The sequence below is a fragment of the Balaenoptera borealis genome, assembly GCF_965194805.1.
Source record: "Balaenoptera borealis genome assembly, chromosome: 19".
NCBI lineage: Eukaryota > Metazoa > Chordata > Mammalia > Artiodactyla > Balaenopteridae > Balaenoptera > Balaenoptera borealis.
Window position 1 is genome coordinate 20,472,586 of NC_138878.1, and position 23,312 is coordinate 20,495,897.

The 23,312-nt window shown below is 37.2% G+C and overlaps 2 long non-coding RNA genes across 2 annotated transcripts in view; one reads left to right on the forward strand and one right to left on the reverse strand.

The window, feature by feature from the left end:
- Positions 1-23,312, forward strand: part of LOC309617227 — a 241,096-nt gene that overhangs the window by 38,939 nt on the left and 178,845 nt on the right. The window lies entirely within an intron of this gene.
- Positions 3,707-23,312, reverse strand: part of LOC309617234 — a 76,253-nt gene continuing 56,647 nt past the window's right edge. Inside the window, exon 2 of the long non-coding RNA XR_014237822.1 lies at positions 3,707-5,021. This is a non-coding gene — a long non-coding RNA (uncharacterized lncRNA). The remainder of the gene's footprint in view (positions 5,022-23,312) is intronic.

A 23,312-nucleotide genomic window follows, 5' to 3' on the forward strand; every position in this document is an offset into this window, starting at 1 on the left:
AGACTTTTTAATGATGGCCATTCTGACCAGTGTGAGGTGGTACCTCATTGTAGTTTTGATTTGCATTTCTCTAATAATTAGTGGTGTTGAGAATCTTTTCATATGCCTATTGGCCATCTGTATGTCTTCTTTGGAGAAATTTCTGTTAAGGTCTTCTGCTCATTTTTTGATTGGGTTGTTTGTTTTTTGTTGTTGTTGATTGTATGAGCTGTTTGTATATTTTGGAGATTAAGCCCTTGTCAGTCACATCATTTGCAAATATTTTCTCCCATTCTATAGGTTGTCTTTTTTTTTGTTTTTTTAATGGTTTCCTTTGCTGTGCAAAAGCTTTTAAGTTTGATTAGGTCTCCCCATTTGTTTATTTTTGTTTTTATTTCTATTGTCTCGGGAGACTGACCAAGAAAACATTGTTCAATTTATGTCAGAGAATGTTTTGCCTATGATCTCTTTAGGAGTTTTATGGTGCCATGTCTTACGTTTAAGCTTTAAGCCATTCTGAGTTTATTTTTGTGCATGGTGTGAGGGTGTGTTCTAACTTCATTGATTTACATGCAGCTGTCCAACTTTCCCAGCGCCACCTGCTGAAGAGACTTTTTCCCATTTTATATTCTTGCCTCCTTTGTTAAAGATTAATTGACAGTAGGTGTGTGGATTTATTTCTGGGCTCTCTATTCTGTTCCATTGATCTGTATGTCTGTTTTTGTACCAACACCACACTGTTTTGATTACTGTAACTTTGTAGTATTGTCTGAAGTCTGGGAGAGTTATGCTTCCTGCTTCATTTTTTTTCCCCCCCTCAGGATTGCTTTGGCAATTCTGGGTCTTTTATGGTTCCATATAAATTTATGGATTATTTGCTCTAGTTTTGTGAAAAATGTCATGGGTAATTTGATAGGGATTGCATTAAATCTGTAAATTGCTTTGGGTAGTATTGCCATTTTAACAATAATAATTCTTCCAATCCAAGAGCATGGGATATCTTTCCATTTCTTTGAATCTTCTTTAATTTCCTTTATTAATGTTTTATAGTTCTCAGCATCTAAGTCTTTCACCTCCTTGGTCAGGTTTATTGCTTGGACACTCCTGCAGTGCATTTTTTTATGGATGTAAATTTGGTGATTTCATGTTCCAAATGGCCTATAAAAGAAAGTTTTGATAGCTGCCCAATATCCTAGTGGAAAGTTAAGGCAAACCAGGTAGAGATGAATGACTGTATGGCATAAGGTGATCCTGAAGGTTCAGTCTTAATTAAGTGAGCTGGTTATCTGGGTTGACTGGAACCAGAGACTGCACAAAACACAACTGGCTTCATTCAAATCATTTTTGTATGTGCCTACTCTGTGCCAGACACTATTTGCACTAAGAGTTAGATTAGTGAACAACAACAACAAAATGTCTCTGTCCTTTTGGAAGACTCTCTCTCTCTCTCATGCTGCCAGATGGTTATTTTCCATAAAATGGTCAAGAAAGCATCTCTAATGAGGTAACTCCCGAGCAGAGATCTGAAGGATGTGGGAAGTTGGTTGTGCTGACCCACAGAGGAGGAGTTTTCCAGGCAGAGGGAACAGACATGAGTCCTGAGCGAGGCCTCGGGCATACCGAGCAGGGAGTGTATTCAGGGAAAGGGACCACTCCAAGCTTTGTGCAACCAGTTTTCTGAGTTTTCCTCCTCTCATCAACTCTACGCATGGAAATGTGCATATGTTGAATATTGTTCACAATTAGATGTACGCAATTATGAATATGACTATGGGACTTTCCAGCTATCTTCAGCAAATGCTTTTGTTATCTTTATGGAGCCCTAAATTTTCTAAATTGTTGATGTAAGGAAATATAGGTTGGATACGTGTGTGGATGACTTGGTGGCTGATGGCTAGGTAGGTGGAAGGAGAGAGTGATTAATTGTTACTGGGTCCTTCTATCATGATTATTGTTAGAGTAAGCAAAACCAAATAGACAACCTCCCCCAAAATGTTGCTTTAATATTTATTTCTGCCTGATAGTTCTATGACTTACACTTTCATATCTATTTATCTCATTGAAACTTATGAGATGCGCTTGCCTTCATTCTTCTCATTTTATAGCCAAGTAACCAAGGCTCTGAGACCCAGAGTCTAATGTAAGTTGTCACTCTCATTGATGTGACACTGTGTGTGAACCCTGGTTTTCACTAAGAATTCAGCTCTAATCTTGCACTATGAGTTACAACATCTCCTTCACAAATTCTGGGACAGAAGTGTTGTGTATCATGTTTTCTTTTTTCTTTTTCGCTTTTCATTCCTTATTGCCTTTTTTCCCCCTCTAACTGTCTCCATAAAATCTTTCATCCTCTATTCCCTCCCTGTCTATTTAATTTCAGATGAGTTCCTTCTTTCTAGGCTACTTCATAATAGTTGTCCAAGGACTACAAGTAAGGCAGAGAAGAGAGAACTTTGACAGGTTTTGTTTTGTTTACCTATGAGATATGTATACTTTTCCACCAACTGAGATCAGGACTATTAATATGACTTGCTTTGGCTAATGAAATATGAGCAGATTTGACACGTGACACATTGGAGCAGAAGGTTCCAGAACCACCATAGGGTTCTACTATTGTTTTTCCCCTACACTACCAAAAACAATTCCCAGATAGGGGGTTACCCTGAATCCTGGAGTGAAGCAGAAAGTGTCCAAGTGGAGCAGAGTGGCAAGAAACCCACAGACATCATGTATCATGTGTGAGAGATCAAATTGTGTTTGTAATCCATTGGGAGTTGAAGGTTCTTTGTTATACCAGCAAACCCCAGCTCATTAATACAAAGAGCAAAAGCACTTTTCAGGCTCTTATGAGCTTCCTCATGCCCTATGTCATATGAGTCTCATATCAATATTCTAAGTAAGTCAGGTTTGCTATTATTCCCATTTTAGAGATGTGGAAGTTCAGGTTTAGATGGTATGTGAAAAAGAACAAAAAATTCTTATCCAGGAAGTGGAAAAAATAGTCTTAGTTCTTAGTCTTAGTTCTCTTGATATCTTTTTTAGCTTTCTGCCCTTAATCACATCCTGCCACATAAATGAGCTCAGTCCAGGCCATTTCTGGAGTCACTGGAAGCTACATTAAGCCATTGAGGATACTAAGTGCACTTACTGTGAGGAGGACATGAGTCAGTAAACATTATCCTAGTGACCTGAAAAGTTCAGGCAAAGAGCTTTTCTTATGCCATGCTGAGGTTTATTCAGCCAAGAGGCCTTGTCTCAAAGATGTGTTAGGCCCAGCCTTGAAACAGTGCATCTTATGTTGAGGAAGTCCCTTTTGACGGTCAGCCCAGCCACAAATGGCTCCAGCTGTGTCAGAAGCTGTGGAGAGCAAGGGCAGGTCAGCCAATCCCTGTTTCTAGGGAAAGAGCAGAATCAGAGAAATGATCGTGGTGGGTCCTGAGCTGAGTCAGGCGGGGACGAGCCCAACTTTGGGCAGAGGGACACTTGAGAATAGTGCCCTAGGGATTAGTGAAGAACTGAGCTTGAGGTGGGATGGGGAGATCCATTACCCAGGAAATTAAGAGGTATCTCTTCCAAATCTAGAGGAACGAGGCAAAGAGTATAATCTCCAGTCCCATGGCTTTATGATGACTTTTCATGCTTCAACTTTCTGGTGAGAGAATTGGACTGTGTATTCACATTTTAGATGTTTTAGTTAAGCTGTAATTCCGTTCTTTGCTTTTTATAAAATTCTTTTTTTTTTTTTTTTGCATTCTGTTAATGTTACCTCAGAACAACCACTTCTCTTTCTCTCTCTCGAATGAGATACTATGAATACTTGCCAGAAATATCAAGTTAATGCCCAAGCCAGCTCTATGTTCTGATTTATCTTCCACGTTGACTCTGAGTAACAGAGCCATACATTAAGGAACAAAGCTTGCTGCCGGGGTATTTATAACCTTGTCTTTTAAAACATTTGGCAGACGTTCAGACCTTCCATATGTTCACAGTATTAAACTTTACCATAAAAGGAACTTAAGAGTTACATTTGAAGAAAGCTGGTATTGTATGGTCTGAAAGTCTGGCGGTTAAAAAAAAATAATCAAGTCCAACTTGAAATAACAGACGTTCTGTGATCCTGCTGAAAGTTTAAATGCCACACAACAAAGTTCTGCTCTCCCTAACACTGCAGATGTCATATTTCAGGAGCGTTTTCAGTGACTCAGAGCAGACACATTGAGCTTCTGAGCCTGGTTTAATAAGGATGCATTCCTGAGCAGTGAGGACTAGAAAGGAAGCCTATGGGTGGGGCTGCACCAGTCCCAGTGGCACTATTACTTCCTCCCAGCATTGTTAAAGCCTACAGAAGCCGGGAAGCCTCCTATGGGGGCAGAATCCCTTCAGTGGGTCAAGCACATCTATGGCCATATGGGAAGAAAATACTGAAACCTATTTTAATATTCATATACAGGCATACCTCGTTTTATTGCATTTCACTTTATTGCGTGTTGCAGATACTGTGCTTATTACAAATTGAAGTTTTGTGGCAACCTTGCATTGAGCAAGTCTATCATCAGCACCATTTTTCCAATAGCATTTGCTCACTTCGTTTCTCTGTGTCACATTCTGGTAGTTCTCACAATATTTCAAGTTTTTCATTATTATTATTGTATTTGTGACAGTGATTTGTGATCAGATCTTTGATGTTCCTACTACAACTTGCTCAGATGATGATTACGATTTTTTAGACAAAACGCTACTGCACACTTACACTATACATTGTGTAAACATAACAGTATAGTGTAAACATAACTTTTATATATACTGGGAAACCAAAAGAGTTTGTATGCCTCCTTTTACTGTGATATTTGCTTTATTGCGCTGGTCTGGAACTGAACCCGCAATATCTCCAAGGTATGCTTGTATTTAAATAGAATTTATATCCATTTATCAAAAAGTGAGAAAAAAATTTTTTCCTGATACTCACACATTGATTGAAGCTGGTGCTATTAGTTTCTCCATCTTTCAGAGGGTCCCAAGTCCTGAACAATGTTCAACGTATCCTGTGAAAGAGTGAGAATTCCATAACTTAAAAAGATTGGCAATTATTCTACTGCCATTGTGTTGTGAAGTCCTGAAGTTTAGCATGGCTGAGTTAAGTAGATTTATGGATTATTTAACCTGGGTTTGACTAAATTAACCCATTTAAAAAGAAGTGGATTTTTAAAATTCCTGAAAAGAGAATACTGATTGAAGATAATACTAATAAGACAAGCAGAAGTAGATTTCAGGACAAGAGAAGAAACTGCTACTCTGAGGATGAGCCTTCATCAGCCACATTTCAAATTAACATAATAACACTCTAGTCAGATCAATGAAGAATTTGACAAACCAAAAGACAGACTAAATGCAATGTAGTATTTGGATTCTGTAGTAATTGAATTCTGAAACAGAAAAAAGACTTCAGTGGAAAAACTGGTGAAATCCAAATAAAGTGTATAGCTTGATTAAGAGTATTGTATCAATGTTAATTTCTTAGTTTTGATAAATGGTTGTACACACAATTAACATTAAGAGAAACTGGGTAAAGGATATGACATGAACAGTCTGTACTACCTCTGCAAATTTTCTGTAAATTCAAATCATTCCAAATAGAAACCTTATTAAAACAACTCAAAGTGAACTGATGATGAGTAATTATAAAATAAATTTAAAAGCCTGGAAGTGAGAAAAAACGCCAATTAACTATAAAGACATTTGAAATTGTAACTAAAGACTAGGATTTTATTTATTTATTTAATTTGTACATTTTCACTAATTTTTTTCTTCTGTTAAAGATCTTCATTATATATTCATAGATATCTTTGACAAAATATTTTAAATTTACTTTATTTTTTCCAGCTTTATCAAGTTGACCAATACAATTAAAATTGTATTTTATAAGATATTTAAAGCGCACAACACTTTATATACTTACACAATGTGAAAGAACTTCCCCCCATCAAATTAACACATCCATCATCTCACATATTTACTTTTTTGTGTGTGTGAGAACATTTAAGCTCTACCCTCTTAGCAAATTTCAAATGTCAATTATACAATATAGTGTTATAAACAAAGTCACCATGCTATGCATCAGACTCAGACCTTATTCTCCTTACAAGTGAAATGCACCCTTTTACCAACCTCTCTCTATTTCCTCCACCTCTAACCCCTGGCAACCACTTTTTTACTTTCTGTTTCTGTGAGTTCAACTTTTTAAGAAAATGATTTTAAAGACAAATCATCATCCCTTAAATCTGCGATAAACCTCATTCTAAGTATATAATCTATTCATGAAGAAATAGAAATAACATTTTTGAAAGTAGCTTATGCTATGGAGAAAACATTTTGAGATTGTTTCTATTGCTATGTGATTTTCTTCCTAAAAATGATTTACAAATCTATCAAACATTCACAGTTAAAACATATATTGTCAGTAAGTAAAATACATTAAAATAAATAGAAATTCACTGCATAAGAAAAAAAGAGTAAGTGATAAATCAGCAATAAGTGATTTATGGCCTTGAATTTTTCTGTTTCTTGAATAGGATTCACTTGTTTAAGACAGCGTTATGATTAGGTGATGATGGGGAGAAAAGGCCAATTGAATTAGTAAGAAATGTAATTGACTGTGTTACTAGCTCTTCCTTCATTAACCAAGCAACTTTTCCTTCAAACCTTGTTTTAAAACTCTGATAATCCACAATATCACTCTTTTTAGAAACCCTTTCCAAAATTTGGAAAAAGACGTTATGACTAAGAATGTTCATGCTAGTAAACCTAATTCTAGGAATTCATTGCAGAAGATAATCAGAGATCTATTCTTCTGTAAATAGGGATGTTTATCATAGCAATATTCACAACACCAGAAAAAAAAAAAGAGTGACTTAAATACCTCCACAATAAATGATGTTACAGCCATTTGACTGAATATTATTTGAGCCTGATAATCCTGTTACAAATATTATATAAGGGTGTGAAAACATATTCAAGATTTTAAAAAAATGAGTCTAATGTATACATGCAAGATGATTTAAACAGAAGAAAACAAAAAACAACAGAATGTGCACTTATTCCAAGCCTTATTTTCCTCATTTGGAAAATGGAGATAATGATACTGCCCATCTCATAGGATAGTTGTAAGAACTCCAAAGTGCTTAGGAGGCCAGTCTGATCCAGTATTTTGCACGTAACAGGTGTATGTTGACTGAGGATGATGTTAATTGCATTTTGAAAACCTCAGTGGAGTCTGGCTGCAAGATGGGCTCTGGGTATGTTATTTCAGTGAAAGAACTGTAGCTGGCCAGTGCTCGCTGGGAAGACTTCTGCTTATGATGGATGCAGGAGCCCCAAAATGTAGGTGATTCCAAAAGTAATGCCTGCCACTGAAGTGTCTGCCACTTGGATGTATCTGGGTCAAGTTCACCTAGACCCCCTCTACTTCCTGGCACAGTGATCTGCATTTGCAACGAGAGTTAAGAAGGTAAAATAACTTCTCCCCAGTTGTTCATCAAGCATTGTGTCATCTTTTCTTATCCCTCTTCTTCCTTCTCTTACCCCTTCTTCTCATCCCAACTACAACTGCCTTCGGTCTGCCCTACCATCTCTCTTAGTCTATCATAGTAACATTCATGTTTCCATCCCTATCTCTATTCTATTTCTGCCCCACACAATATCAAATATCCCCTCTTACAACCAGATGCATCTTCCAAAATTCAAATCTGAGCAATTTGGTTCTGTTTAAAAAAAGTTTTCTTTTTTTTGGCTTCCTATTTTTCACAGGGCAAAATTGATTGGTACAGCTAAACACATTTATCATTGAATCTCAATATGCTTCTCAGATGAATTTCAGACCAATCTCGCCATCCATGCTTTGCTTTTCTACTACAGAAAAACCTGCTCTTCCTTGAACACACTATTAGTTATGCCTTGCCTAAAGAACAAGCTGATTCTGTCTTTTGAAAGCTCTAACACTATTTTCCTGTCTTGTGAACTCTTGCTTCATTTTCCATTGTTAGAGATATGGTCTCCTCCAGGAAGCTTTCCTTCTCCTCCCCCAGAAATATTATCTCTCTTTTTTTGTCTAAAAAAAAAAAACAACTGTGACTAAACTTCATATTATCTTATCATGTGACACTGTAATTGATTGCTTTGTGACTGTCTTTACCACTGGACTTCTTGAAGGGCTCTGTTATTTATCTATATCCCCAGGCCAAGAGCAGTATTTCACACAGAGCAGGCCCATAGCTGATGATTGATGATGTGATTGACAAATGCTTTTTGTGCTTTTTAAAAAAATTTTTATTGGAGTATAGTTGATTTACAAGGGCTTTTTGAATGGCTGCTGTGTGTAGAAACCTCCCACCATTAATGTGCATAAGAAGATGCCTCTAGAAGGTCCCAGGTAATATGCAAATGTTACTTAAGTAGCATTTACTGTATTAGTGTGAAGTATCTATCAAGTTTGAATTTTATTGGTTAATTTACCTATAGCATATAGAGGTGTTACTGGCTTCAGGCATAGGTAGACATGGGTACTTAAAACGTCATCAAAACACTTTCTTCTGTGTCTGCTCTAACTGACTTCATTCTCAGGCAAGCCCTCCCCACATGGTGGTACACATGAGCAATGGCCCCTGTAGACTTACATCCTCCCAAATAACAAGCCCTGAGAAAATCCTTATGTTCTGACAACTAATGAATGCAAAAATTATGGGTGTGATTCTTACTTGGTCAAATGTAGGTCACGCCTCAATCTCTAAATGAATCAATGTCTTAACTCTGATTTACTAGGCAGAGGTCAATGAAAAATAAAACCTCTGGACTGAAAGAAGAAGAGGGGTGGTTTTCTAAAGGGAATTTTTATTAAAATAGGAATGTGAGAGAGAGAGAGAGAGAGAGAGATATGGTAGGTTGGACAAACAAAAAAATAGTTGCCCACCACAGAGAGGTTAACCAAAAAAGATCTTTAACACTGTAAGTCTGTAAGAGTTCCCCTTTTCTCCATGTGTCTTCAAGGCCCATCTCAGAGAGAACTTCCTTGTGAAATCTTTCCTGAAGCCCCCAGGAAGCGTGAGTCACTTGCACCTGTGTTCCCCAGCTCCTGATTGTGCTTCCATCCTTGCACAATTATGTCCTACTGCAATTGTTTGTTCACTGTTGTCTTCCCCAATAGATCTGACATTCCTCAGAGGAGGGCCAGTCTGTATGTTCCTCTTCTTCTTGTGTATCTTCAATCCCTTATTGAATATGCAAGAGCTCATTGTAGGCATGGATATAGAAGGGGATACAACTTGAGGGAAAGAGTAGGAGTTGTTCAAGAGGTAATATGCCCAGGGTGATTCTATCTACCTCATGAGACTGAGGGCCATAAACAGGGGATACCACTTTCTGACCACCTACTTATCTTCCTCTACCCTGCAATGACACAGTAAAGAATATACTGGCTAAAATTCAGATAAATCTGAATAAAATTATGGATCTAGCCACTTATTAGCTAAGCAAGTTATTTACCATTCCTAAGCCTACAGTTTATCATATGTGAAACAGGGATTACACTATCCATAAAAGTAACAATTTAAAAATAAAATTATTCCTACAATCTCCAAATGATCTCCCTACAAAGTCCTCTTTGAATGTGCAGCCAACTACCAGGCTAGCTTATTTTCTATGCCAGGCTATCACTTCATGACACTGTTTTGACTGAATATTCTCTATTTTGACTTTCTTATGATCCCTGTGACTCGCTTCATACATGGTAACATTATTGTTTCATTTGTTCAACCTGTATGTGTTAAAATTTCTTCTGCACACATCTTCCCAGTGGGCATAATGAACAGGTTTCTTCCACTTTGCTGGAAACAGAAGCTGGTGAGTGTTCTCACTGTGGAATTCTGGAAGGAAATCAGGCACCCCGTCCATGCAGAAATCTCAGGTACGGGAATGATTTGGATAATGATGCACGCAGGGCAGTAAGTGTCGTCTACTGCATTGGTAGGATTACTGTAAATGACAGAAAATCTAGAAACTAACAGAACAAAAAAGGTATATTAGCTAATGTAATTAAAAATTCAGAGTGATAACAATTGTCTGATTTCTTTCTCTTCTTCCTCTCTCTATTCCTCTGCATCCTCGGTCTGTTCTTATTAGCTTTATTCTCCTTCAGACTGTATGGGCAGAAAAATGGATCTGGTGGCTCCTTGCATTCAATGTTCTTTCAACTTTTCATATCGGGAAAAGAGCTCCCTCCTCTTTTCCTCTCTTTCTCTTCCCCCTTCTTCTTTCTTCCATTTTTGCTCCTCCTCTCCCTCTTCTTCTCAGTTTTCTATATTAAATCTTATGGAAGATAATTGTATGGATTATCCTTGCTTAGGTCAACGTCTACTCCCTGGACCAATCCCTGTGCATAAGGAAAGAAGGGATGGAGCACCATGATTGGCCAGGCCAGGATCGAGGGTCCAAATGTGCAGCCCGGTCATCAAAAGCTCCATGGTAGGCAGCTCTATCAGCATCCCACAATATCAAGAGGGTACTGGAGAGAGATTACATTTAGCACACGTCCACTAACCAATGAGAAAGCTCAGTGTCCTGGGTGAGGCAACCCTATCTACTGGCCAACCATATCCATGGTACCTGAGGAACTCAGAGCTTCAACAATTTGAGATCCTTTGAGACACACTTCTGCTCCAACAAAATCAAATAGCACTCCTGGGCTGGGCCCCTAGAAGAGGAGGGTGTGCCTAGGGAGTGCTCAAAGAAAGCCTGAGACTTTTTTTCTTTGTAATCTTTATAAGTGCATATTTTAAGTTTTTAAATTAATAGACTTTATTTTTTAGTACAGTTTTAAGTTTACAGAAGAATTCAGAGGAAGTTAGAGTAAGTGCCCATATACCACTGCAGACCCTCCCACCCAATTTCCCCTATTATTAACCTCTTGCATCATGTAGTTCATTTCATAGGATCAATGAGCCAATATAGATACAATATTATTAACTAAAGTCCATAGATTACATTAGGGTTCACTCTTTTTGTTGTATATTCTATGGGTTTGGAGATATATATATACATATCTAATGACATGTATCTACTTTTACAGTATCATAGAAAAGAGTTTCACTGCCCTAAATATCCTCTGTGTTCCATGTATTAATCCTTTCCTCCTTCCCCCAAAGCCCGTGGCAATCACTGATTTTTTTTTTTTTTTTTACTGTTGCCCTAGTTTTGTCTTTTCTAAAATGTCATATAGTAGAAATAAAGTAGTTTGCAGCCTTTTCAGATTGGCTTTCAGATTGTGCCACAGTTTGTTTATCCATTCACCTATTGAAGGACATCTTGGTTGCTTCTACATTTTGGAAATTATGAAGGAAGTTGTAAACATTCATACACAGGCTTTTGTGTTGATATACGTTTTCATCTCATTTGAGTAAATACCTGGGAGCACGATGGTTGAATCATATGGTGAGGCTATGTTTAGTTTTATTCGAAACTGCCAAACTGTCTTCCAAAGTCGCTGTACCATTTTGCATCCCCACCAGCAATGAATGAGAGTTCCTTTTGCTGCACATTCTCCCAGTATTTGGTGTTATCAGTGTTTTGGATTTTACTGTTTTGATAGGTGTGTAGCAGTCTGAACTTTTTACTCAAAGTTTTCTCTTGGTGTCATCCACTGTGACTTTGAATGACTACATTATCATTTTCTTCAATGAGCCACAGTTATTACCAGTGACCTGGATGAATGGCCTCTTCATTCTCATCAGAGACAGTAAATCTCACATTAGAATTATGCAGAAACCTGGACTTCACTCCATTCTTACTTCCCCAAATATCCTGAGAGAGGCCTTTGAATTTACATAGTTCACAAGCTCGCCTGTGATTCTTAAAAACATGAACGTTTGAGGACCAGTATTGGGATTCTTGTTTTGAACCCTTTAGACTCACCTCCTGCCTATGGGTCTTCCGAGGAGAGCCTCTACATCCTTCTTACGTGTCCTGAGCCCACTGTTAGTCGTACTGGACACAGAGAGATTTTGAAGTAATAACTTCAAGACTCTGAGCTTCCACTTCCTTGTTTGTACAATCGCACTGACGCTCCCTACCCCAAAGAGCATCTATGAGAATTGAATAAAATAGCTGGTATACGAAGTTCCTTGGGACAAAGACCAACAGAAGCAGCTGCTCAACCAATTGCTTCCTTCCTTCTCAGTTAGTTGGTTTCTACATATATCTGTTTGTGCAGCTAACCACACCACTGTCTAATTCTAATAAATGCATAATCAGCTTGGTCCAACATATCTAAAGCCCATCTGAGTCCATACTTCTTATCCACCACTTCCAAGATTAACCAAGTAAAATGGCGTGGGTGAAAGGCTGAGAACTAATCACAACTGATTTGTGTTAAACCTACCTAGTTTTCTACACTCTCTACTTGATTCAGAGAGAGAAATGAAAGGGGCCAAAGGGTAAAAACCAAGTGGAGAGCTATTATTTCTATCACAAAGGAGACTTTTATGCCTGTATTAACAGTATTTGTGTCATGTACATATGAGACAAAGCTTACAGAAGAGAGACCCCGACTTAAACTTTTCATTCACATGATGTTCTCAGGTACAAAGGACCAGGAGGATGACCCATTTCAGTCTTACCATTTTGTCAGTGAGTGAGAAAACTGAAGTCCAGAGGGAAGGAACCAGTTCATACTGCTATTAGTGGAGAGCCAGGGGCTAAAACTTCTTGACTTGAATAAGTTGTTAAAAAAAAATAGAATAAAATAAAACCTGCCCTAGCTTCCCATTATGAGCTTAGCTCTAGGTTCTATGTCTTAGGTCTCCTGCTTCCACCTGACTGTGTTTGTTCTTGGTGCCCATGTTGTCTTGTGCCACCTCTACCCTACCGCCTTTGCTTGAAGGATCAGCTGTGACACTTCAGGTTTCTATCTCTGCTTCCTGGCTTCTTATCTGTCTCCCTTGGCTTCCCCAAGGACTGATGATGGTCAATGTATCTCCCCAGTGGGGTGACCCTAATACATCTGTGCATCTCTCTCCATCAAGGCCCTTGGCTCCCTGAGTCCCAATCAAGACATTCTCTCTCCCCACCATGTCACCTTAGAAGAAAACACTCTATCTTCCATCTAAGAGAATGATTCCTTACCCCTGCTTTGTTTTGAAAGGACTCACTTAAAAATATATTTTTACATTTATGTATAGTAAAATGGACTCTTTTGGATGTACAGCTCAATGTGCTTTGACAAATGCACAGATACATGTAACTGCTACCACCATCAGAATAGAACACTGAGGACTCATTTTTTGGGGGGGAGGGGTGGTGTACAGTTGCTTTACAATGTTGTGTTAGTTTCTACCATACAGCGAAGTGGAGTTCCCTGTGCTATACAGTAGGTTCTCATTAGTTACCTATTTTATACATATTAGTGTATATATGTTAGTCCCAATCTCCCAATTCATCCCACCTCCCTTTTCCCCCCTTGGTGTCCATGCGTTTGTCCTCTACATTTGTGTCTCTATTTCTGCCTTGCAAACCGGTTCATCTGTACCATTTTTCTAGATTCCACAAATATGTGTTAATATACAATATTTGTTTTTCTCTTTCTTACTTCACTCTGTATGACAGTCTCTAGGTCCATCCACGTCTGTATAAATGACCCAATTTTGTTCCTTTTCATCACTGAGTAATATTCCATTGTATATATGTACCACTTCTTCTTTATCCATTCATCTGTTGATGGGCATTTAGGTTGCTTCCATGACCTGGCTATTGTAAATAGTGCTGCAATGAACTTTGGGGTTCATGTGTCTTTTTGAACTATGGTTTTCTCAGGGTATATGCCCAGTAGTGGGATTGGTGGGTCATACGGTAATTCTATTTTTAGTTTTTTAAGGAACTTCCATACTGTTCTCTGTAGTGGCTGTATCAATTTACATTCCCCCAACAGTGCAAGAGGGTTCCTTTTTCTCCATATCCTCTCCAGCATTTATTGTTTGTAGATTTTCTGATGATGCCCATTTTAACTGGTGTGAGGCAATACCTCATTGTAGTTTTGATTTGCATTTCTCTAATAATTAGTGATGCTGAGCATCTTTTCATGTGCCTCCTGGCCATCTGTATGTCTTCTTTGGAGAAATGCCTGCTTAGGTCTTCCACCCATTTTTTGATTGGGTTTTTCATTTTTTTTTTTTATATTGAGTTGCATGAGCTGTTTGTATAATTTGGAGATTAATCCTTTGTCCGTTGCTTCATATGCAAATATTTTCTCCCATTCTGAGGGTTGTCGTTTCGTCTTGTTTCCTTTGCTGCACAAAAGCTTTTAGGTCCCATTTGTTTATTTTTGTTTTTATTTCAATTACCCTAGCAGGTGGATCAAAAAAGATCTTGCTGTGATTTATGTGAGGACCCATTTTTAAACTAACTCTATTTGTTCAGTGATATTTAATTCATTCCTTATTTTTTTTTATTTCTAGTACTTATCTTCCAATCACAGCTTCTGATCTGGGTGAGAGATCCAGTGTAATTAAAATAATTTGATAAAAATTATCCAAGAGTAAAGGGACGTAGAATTTTAATTGCCTTGGACAGCCTGATTGCCCATAAGTACCATTCTTCTTCAGGCCTTTTAAAATAAAGGAAGTATCTCATGGATCCCTAATACTACCTTCAATGAAGTCTAGAGTCAGGTTTGAGGGTTATGAGTGGGTCTGGTCTAGAACTAGGTAAAAATATTTTTCTTAACTCCTTTGAAGTTACTCCAGGGGAACCCTCTGTGGGGGTACTCGGAAATTGTTGCAAAGTTTATCACATGAGTCTCAAAGATATGAGGTATTATTCCTGGCAGAGTATTAGAGAGTTTTTCCTATCAAGTCATTTTGACGGCTAAGTCGGTATTGATCTCTACATTCTCAAATATCAAAACCAACTTGTCAGCGATAAAAAGAAAGTGACCAGAGACCTCCCAGGAATTTCCTGCTAGGAAAAAAAATAAAAAATAAAAAATTCTTGCTCTTTGCTGTCCAAATGCTCAGCATGTTAAACCTCACTTTGAATCAGTCTCTCAGACAGATAATGAGGTGGTAACACAATGCAGGACTGTAATAGAAATGGATTGAGTGAAAAAGAATTTATCAGGATATGAACTGAGATATGTATACAAAAACAGGCAGCAATCATTAATAAAACTCATTCTTTGGTCTCATTCTCAATCTGTCTTTCCTGCCTGGTTGGAAACCAGGATTTTTTAGAAGGGAATAACACATCCAACAACACATCTGTGTGTTTAATGAAGGTGTCAGACTGAAGTTGTGTTTTAAAATGGAAATCCTTTGGTAAACTGCAGTAAGGAGATAAGATGCTTTTTATGGATTGCAAGAATTTAAATACTTTGAGTTGCTTTCACAGAATGTCCTTAAGTTTTAATAATATCCAGACATTCTTATTTTGCAGTGAATGATTAAGGAGAAAATGTGTCATACATTGCCATAATTACAGAGAGACTGGCTATTTTGAACATAAAGTAAAGTAATGGGATCATTGTTTTTTTTCCTTGATAGAAATAAAGGAAATTTGGAGCCAACCAATGTAGTCATCCTACTCCATTTTACAGATGGTGAACTTCTATATAATTAAATAATGACAATGACTAGCATGGAACCAGGGTATGTGGGGATCATGACTTAAAGTCATGCTGGAGAAATGGTACTACATGTACCAGATAGGTGGCCTGGGGTTAGGGGACTGAGCTTCTTTTGACATCTCTGTTTTGCCCTGAATGCGATAAGAAGGTTAAAGACTAGGGTAATTGGAGGTGGGTTAGATCAGAACAGTGGTCAGGAAATAAGACCTTAAATGAAACCATAAGTTGGTGAGGCTGTTTTGCTTGGAGAAATCAGTGCTGAGAACTATAATCATACCAATAAAAGGAAGCAGGTAGCAAAGTGGGTTTTAACACTATATCTGGCTGCTTTCGTACTAGATGGGCAATCTTGGGGCCGTCTTTGTCTTCCTTCAGGCTTCATTTTATATCTATCTATCTATCTATCTATCTATCTATCTATCTATCTATCTATCATCTATCTATCTATAGAGGGAGATACCTACGGCATACCACACCAAAGAAAAAAATCATTTCTATTCAGATAGCCCATCTGAATGTAAAAGACTAAACAATTAAACAATAAAGCTTTTGGAAAAAAAATGCAGGAGGATATCTTCATGAATTTGAGGAAGGCAAATAATTCTTAGAATAGACATAGAAAATGATAAGTGATAAATTGGTCCACATTAAAATTAGGAATTTTTGTTAAAAAAATAACCCTTTAGAGATTGAAGAAACAATCCACAGGATTGGAGACTATATTAACAATACATATATCGAACAATGGACTTGAATCCAGAATTTAGAAATCACTGCTACCATAAGCAAAAGGCAGATGATGACCCAATTTTAAAAATGGGTAAAAGATTTGAACAAGCACTTCATACAAGTGGACATCGAAAATATCCAATAAACATAGGAAACAGTGCTTAACTATCATTAGGGAAATCCAATTAAAACCACGATGTAATATTGGTACACCCAACAACAATGGGTAAAATGAAAAAGACACATGGCACCAAGTGAGGGGGTGAAGGATGTGGAGCAACTGGAAACTTGTCTCCTGCTGGTTGGTGTTTAACTTGGTGCAATCATTTTGAAAGAAATGCAAAACAAACAAACAAACCAAAAAACCCAACAAAAATAACTAAAGCTAAAAAAAAAAGGCTTATGATTTAGCAATTTTTATCCCTAGGCTTATAGGAATGTGTACATATGTGGGCTAAAAGACATGTACGAAAATGTTCATAGAAGCAGTATTTGGAATAGCCCAAACCAACCCAAATATTTACATACAATAGAAAAGTAGTTAAATTGTATATTCATGCAATAGAATATTGCACAGCAAAGATCAAGAACAAATTACAGTGACACACAATAGTGTGAATGAACCTCACCAAACAATGTTGAGTGAAAGAAGCCAGTCACCCCAAAATACACATTATTTGATTTCATTTACATAGAGTTCAATAGGTGAAACAAACTGATGATGTGACAAGTTAGGAGAGTGGTTATCTTCCATGGGGGTAGTGGCTAGAAAGGGGTACATGGGGCCTTCTGGGGTTCTGTTACTGCTTCCTGATAAAAATGCTGGCTATGCAGATGTATTCACTTTTTAAAAATTCATGAATTTGTGATCTTTTCTGTATATTTTATTTCTTAATAAAATTTGAAAACCCAAATGAGGGTGGCAGAGTAGAGAATTTCTCAGACAATATTTATTAGTCTACTAAAGCCTAAAAAATAAACTGATTAAAAAATTACTAAAGCCTAATAAATAATTACAAAAATAATCCTGGGGAGTTTGCTAAAACAACAGATTTCAGGGCTCTATTTCCAGAGAACATTACTCTTAGGACCAGAGAAGGGCTTATTTTAAAATAAACTACCTAAGTTATTCTAACTTAAGTGGGTTTGTGGACCGTCTTTTGAGAAATGTTATAAAAAGGAGTCTTTCAATGTTGATATTTTAAGGCCATGTGGCCAACTAGCAGATCAAGCTAGTCACAAAGTTATGACAGTATCTTCACTAAGATTTTTGACGGAAGAAGTTAGCATGAAAATACATTGTCACAGCTTCAGCGTTTGCTGTTTCCAAGAGTGTCATCCTTCTTGGGATGTTTTCCATTTAATAAATACCTTTATAGATATACTGGAAATAGAGCGTAGGCAAGAGAAGGGGTTCTGATAATGGGTGCAGAACCTTCATGCTCAGGTCATCCCTTCCAATTTGGTGGTTGACAAGACTGGACCAAATGACCAGAGTCACTACATGTAAGCACTTTTACAGCATCCCTAGAAATGAGTTTAAGACCCAGTGGAATACAGCTGGGGTTGCTCACATCACTGGGATTGTTTTCACATAGAAAGACCACAGAAGGTAGAAGTGGGACAATGTGCATGACTTCACTACAGAGACACGCTTCCTGTCCTGTGTGATTTTCACTAATAAGAATCTTCTACAGTGCAGTGGTAGTGGTGGAGAACACTGCACCTGAGACAATCAATAATAAGAAATGCAATGTATTTTTCAGTAAAATATTTAATATTGTTTATCTCATGAAATAGTTTATTCATGTAATTCCATAATATGCATATCATGGAAACTGCTGGTTTAATTTATGGGCCAATGAAACAATTTCTTTGTTCTACATTGTTAGAGGAAAACCATCATTGGCAGAAATGATGGAGACACACAGGGTGAGGGAAGCAATAACGGGACATGGTTTCATCCACCAGAGGACATTGGGAATATTTGTCCTTTGGCTGTAATTATGTCAAATTAGTGAGAAAACATTATTAATGGTACCTTTTTGTTTTTTATTTTGATTTTGTATACTAATCAAGATATTTGACTAGGAATAATATGTACTGAATTAATTTTAAAAGGAAAATGATTAAGATGTTTAAATGAATTCAACAAATTTATGTGCATCTATACTTATCTCTACTTCTCATTGTATCGTTTCAAGACAAGAAAGAAGTTTCTTTCTTCCATGATTCATCTATCCACTATATTTTCCATCTTATTTTCTCTTAGCCCTTGAGTGATCTTGCTTCATTAATAAATTCTCTTTTTCCTCTATTTTCAGTCTTTTTCTCTTTGTGGGCTCTTTCTTATCAGCATATAAACACATACAAGTATTTTTAATTAAAAAAAAAAAAACCTATTCTTCTTTCCATTCGTTTATTCACCCTTGTATACCCTTCCTGTTAAACTTCTTGAAAGAACTGTCCAGTCACATTGGTATCACTTCCTCACTACTCAATCCCCAAGTCACTGAAGTCTGGTCAATGCCTCCATTATATCGCTGAAGCTGCTCATTAAAACTCATCAAAGCTCTCCTAGTTGGTGAATCTAATAACTCACTTTCAATTGCTATCTTAATGTGAGGTTTCTGGAACATTTAATCTTATTGATCTTTCCCGCTTATTGAAGTTTACTTTTTCTTTGGACTCAACCACACAAGTTTTCCTGGCTCCCCGGTTACCTGTGGGAAGGAATTAATTTTCCAGACCACACCTTTCAATAGAGGGAAGGTGCTAGCCCCTCTATTACTTCGAAGATGGTGAGGTGAGAGTGAGCATACAAGTGCTCCCCTTTCCCTATGATTCAGTCATTCACACTGATCTATTTACACTGGGGTTGCCTTATATGATTGGTGAGATGGCTGAGACCCTGGATTTTGTTTACCAGAGGGTAATTTCTCGGCCTATAAAAAGTTTGTGGACCACCAGAGGGCAGACAGCAGAAGCAAGAAGAACTACAATCCTACAGCCTGTGGAACAAAGACCACATTCACAGAAAGATAGACAAGATGAAAAGGCAGAGGGCTATGTACCAGATGAAGGAACAATATAAAACCCCAGAAAAACAACTAAATGAAGTGGAGATAGGCAACCTTCCAGAAAAAGATTTCAGAATAATGATAGTGAAGATGATCCAGGACCTTGGAAAAAGAATGGAGGCAAAGATCGAGAAGATGCAAGAAATGTTTAACAAAGACCTAGAAGAATTAAAGAACAAACAAACAGAGATGAACAATACAATAACTGAAATGAAAACTACACTAGAAGGAATCAGTATCAGAATAACTGAGGCAAAAGAACGCATAAGTGACCTGGAAGACAGAATAGTGGAATTCACTGCTGTGGAACAGAATAAAGAAAAAAGAATGAAAAGAAATGAAGACAGCCTAAGGGACCTCTGGGACAATATTAAACGCAACAATATTCGCATTATAGGGGTCCCAGAAGGAGAAGAGAGAGAGAAAGGACCTGAGAAAATATTTGAAGAGATTGTAGTTGAAAACTTCCCTAACATGGGAAAGGAAATAGCCACCCAAGTACAGGAAGTGCAGCGAGTCCCAGGCAGGATAAACACAAGGAGAAACACACCAAGACACATAGTAATCAAAGTGGCAAAAATTAAAGACAAAGAAAAATTATTGAAAGCAGCAAGGGAAAAACGACAAATAACATACAAGGGAACTCCCATAAGGTTAACAGCTGATTTCTCAGCAGAAACTCTACAAGCCAGAAGGGAGTGGCATGATATACTTAAAGTGATGAAAGGCAAGAACCTACAACCAAGATTACTCCACCCGGCAAGGATCTCATTCAGCTTCGATGGAGAAATCAAAAGCTTTACAGACGAGCAAAAGCTATGAGAATTCAGCACCACCAAACCAGCTCTACAACAAATGCTAAAGGAACTTCTCTAAGTGGGAAACACAAGAAAAGAAAAGGACCTACAGAAACAAACCCAAAACAATTAAGAAAATGGTCATAGGAACATACATATCAATAATTACCTTAAATGTGAATGGATTAAATGCTCCAACCAAAAGACACAGGCTTGCTGAACGGATACAAAAACAAGACCCATATATATGCTGTCTACAAGAGACCCACTTCAGACCTAGGGACACATACAGACTGAAAGTGAGGGGATGGAAAAAGATATTCCATGCAAATGGAAATCAAAAGAAAGCTGGAGTAGCAATACTCATATCAGATAAAATAGACTTTAAAATAAAGAATGTTACAAGAGACAAGGAAGAACACTACATAATGATCAAGGGATCAAACCAAGAAGAAGATATAACAATTATAAATATATATGCATCCAACATAGAAGCACCTCAATACATAAGGCAACTGCTAACAGCTATAAAAGGGGAAATCAACAGTAACACAATAATAGTGGGGGACGTTAACACCTCACTTACACCAATTGACAGATCATCCAAACAGAAAATAAATGAGGAAACAGAAGCTTTAAATGACACAATAGACCAGATAGATTTAATTGATAATTATAGGACATTCCATCCAAAAACAGCAGATAGCACTTTCTTTTCAAGTGCACACGGAACATTCTCCAGGATAGATAACATCTTGGGTCACGAATCAATCCTCAGTAAACTTAAGAAAACTGAAATCATATCAAGCATCTTTTCTGACCACAGTGCTATGAGATTAGAAACGAATTACAGGGGAAAAAATGTAAAAAACACAAACACAAGGAGGCTAAACAATACGTTACCAAAAAACCAAGAGATCACTGAGGCAATCAAAGAGGAAATAAAAAAATACCTAGAGACAAATGACAATGAAAACATGACAATCCAAAACCATTCGGATGCAGCTAAAGCAGTTCTAAGAGGGAAGTTTATAGCTATACAAGCCTACCTCAAGAAACAAGAAAAATCTCAAATAAAGAATCTAACGTTACACCTAAAGGAACTAGAGAAAGAAGAACAAACAAAACCCAAAGTTTGCAGAAGGAAAGAAATCATAAAGATCAGAGCAAAAATAAATGAAATAGAAACAAAGAAAACAATAGCAAAGATCAATAAAACTAAAAGCTGGTTCTTTGACAAGATAAACAAAACTGATAAACCATTAGCTAGACTCATCAAGAAAAAGAGGGAGCACACTCAAATCAATAAAATTAGAAATGAAAAAGGAGAAGTTACAACAGACACTGCAGAAATACAAAGCATCCTAAGAGAATACTACAAGCAACTCTATGCCAATAAAATGGACAACCTGGAAGAAATGGACAAATTCTTAGAGAGGTATAACCTTCCAAGACTGAACCAGGAAGAAACAGAAAATATTAACAGAGCAATCATGAAATTGAAACTGTGATTAAAAATCTTCCAACAGACAGAAGTCCAGGACCAGATGGCTTCACAGGTGAATTCTATCAAACATTTAGAGAAGAGCTAACATCCATCCTTCTCAAACTCTTCCAAAATATTGCAGAGGAAGGAACACTCCTAAACTCATTCTATGAGGCCACCATCATCCTGATACCAAAACCAGACAAAGATACTACAAAAAAAGAAAATTACAGACCAATATCACTGATGAATATAGATGCAAAAATCCTCAACAAAATACTAGCAAACAGAATGCAACAACACATTAAAAGGGTCATATACCACGATCAAGTAGGATGTATCCCAGGGATGCAAGGATTCTTCAATTTATGCAAATCAATCAATGTGATAAACCATATTAACAAATTGAAGAAGAAAAACCATATGATCATCTCAATAGATGCAGAAAAAGCTTTTGACAAAATTCAACACCAATTTATGATAAAAACTCTCCAGAAAGTGGGTCTACAGGGAACCTACCTCAACATAATAAAGGCCATATATGACAAACCCACAGCAAACATCATTCTCCATGGTGAAAAACTGAAAGCATTTCCCCTAAGATCAGGAACAAGACAAGGATGTCCACTCTCACCACTCTTATTCAACATAGTTTTGGAAGTCCTAGCCACGTCAATCAGAGAAGAAAAAGAAATAAAATGAATTCAATTTGGAAAAGAAGAAGTAAAACTGTCACTGTTTGCAGATGACATGATACTATACATAGAGAATCCTAAAGATGCCAGCAGAAAACTACTAGAGCTAATCAATGAATTTGGCAAAGTTGCAGGATACAAAATTAATGCACAGAAATCTCTTGCATTCCTATACACTAATGATGAAAAATCTGAAAGAGAAGTTAAGGAAACACTCCCATTTACCACTGCAACAGAAAGAATAAAATACCTAGGAATAAACCTACCTAGGGAGCCAAAAGACCTGTATGCAGAAAAGTATAAGATACTGATGAAAGCAATTAAAGATGATACCAACAGATGGAGAGATATACCATGTTCTTGGATTGAAGAATCAATATTGTGAAAATGACTATACTACCCAAAGCAATCTACAGATTCAATGCAATCCTTATCAAATTACCAATGGCATTTTTTATGGAACTAGAACAAAAAATATTAAAATTTGTATGGAGACACAAAAGACCCCAAATAGCCAAAGCAGTCTTGAGGGAAAAAAACGGAGCTGGAGGAATCAGACTCCCTGACTTCAGACTATACTACAACGCTACAGTAATCAAGACAATATGGTAAAGGCACAAAAACAGAAATATAGATCAGTGGAACAGGAGAGGAAGCCCAGAGGTAAACCCACGCATCTATGGTCGACTAATCTATGAGAAAGGAGGCAAGGATATACAATGGAGAAAAGACAGTCTCTTCAATAAGTGGTGCTGGGAAAACTGGACAGCTACATGTAAAAGAATGAAATTAGAACACTCCCTAACACCATACACAAAAATAAACTCAAAATGGATTAGAGACCTAAATGCAAGACCAGGCACTATAAAACTCTTAGAGGAAAAC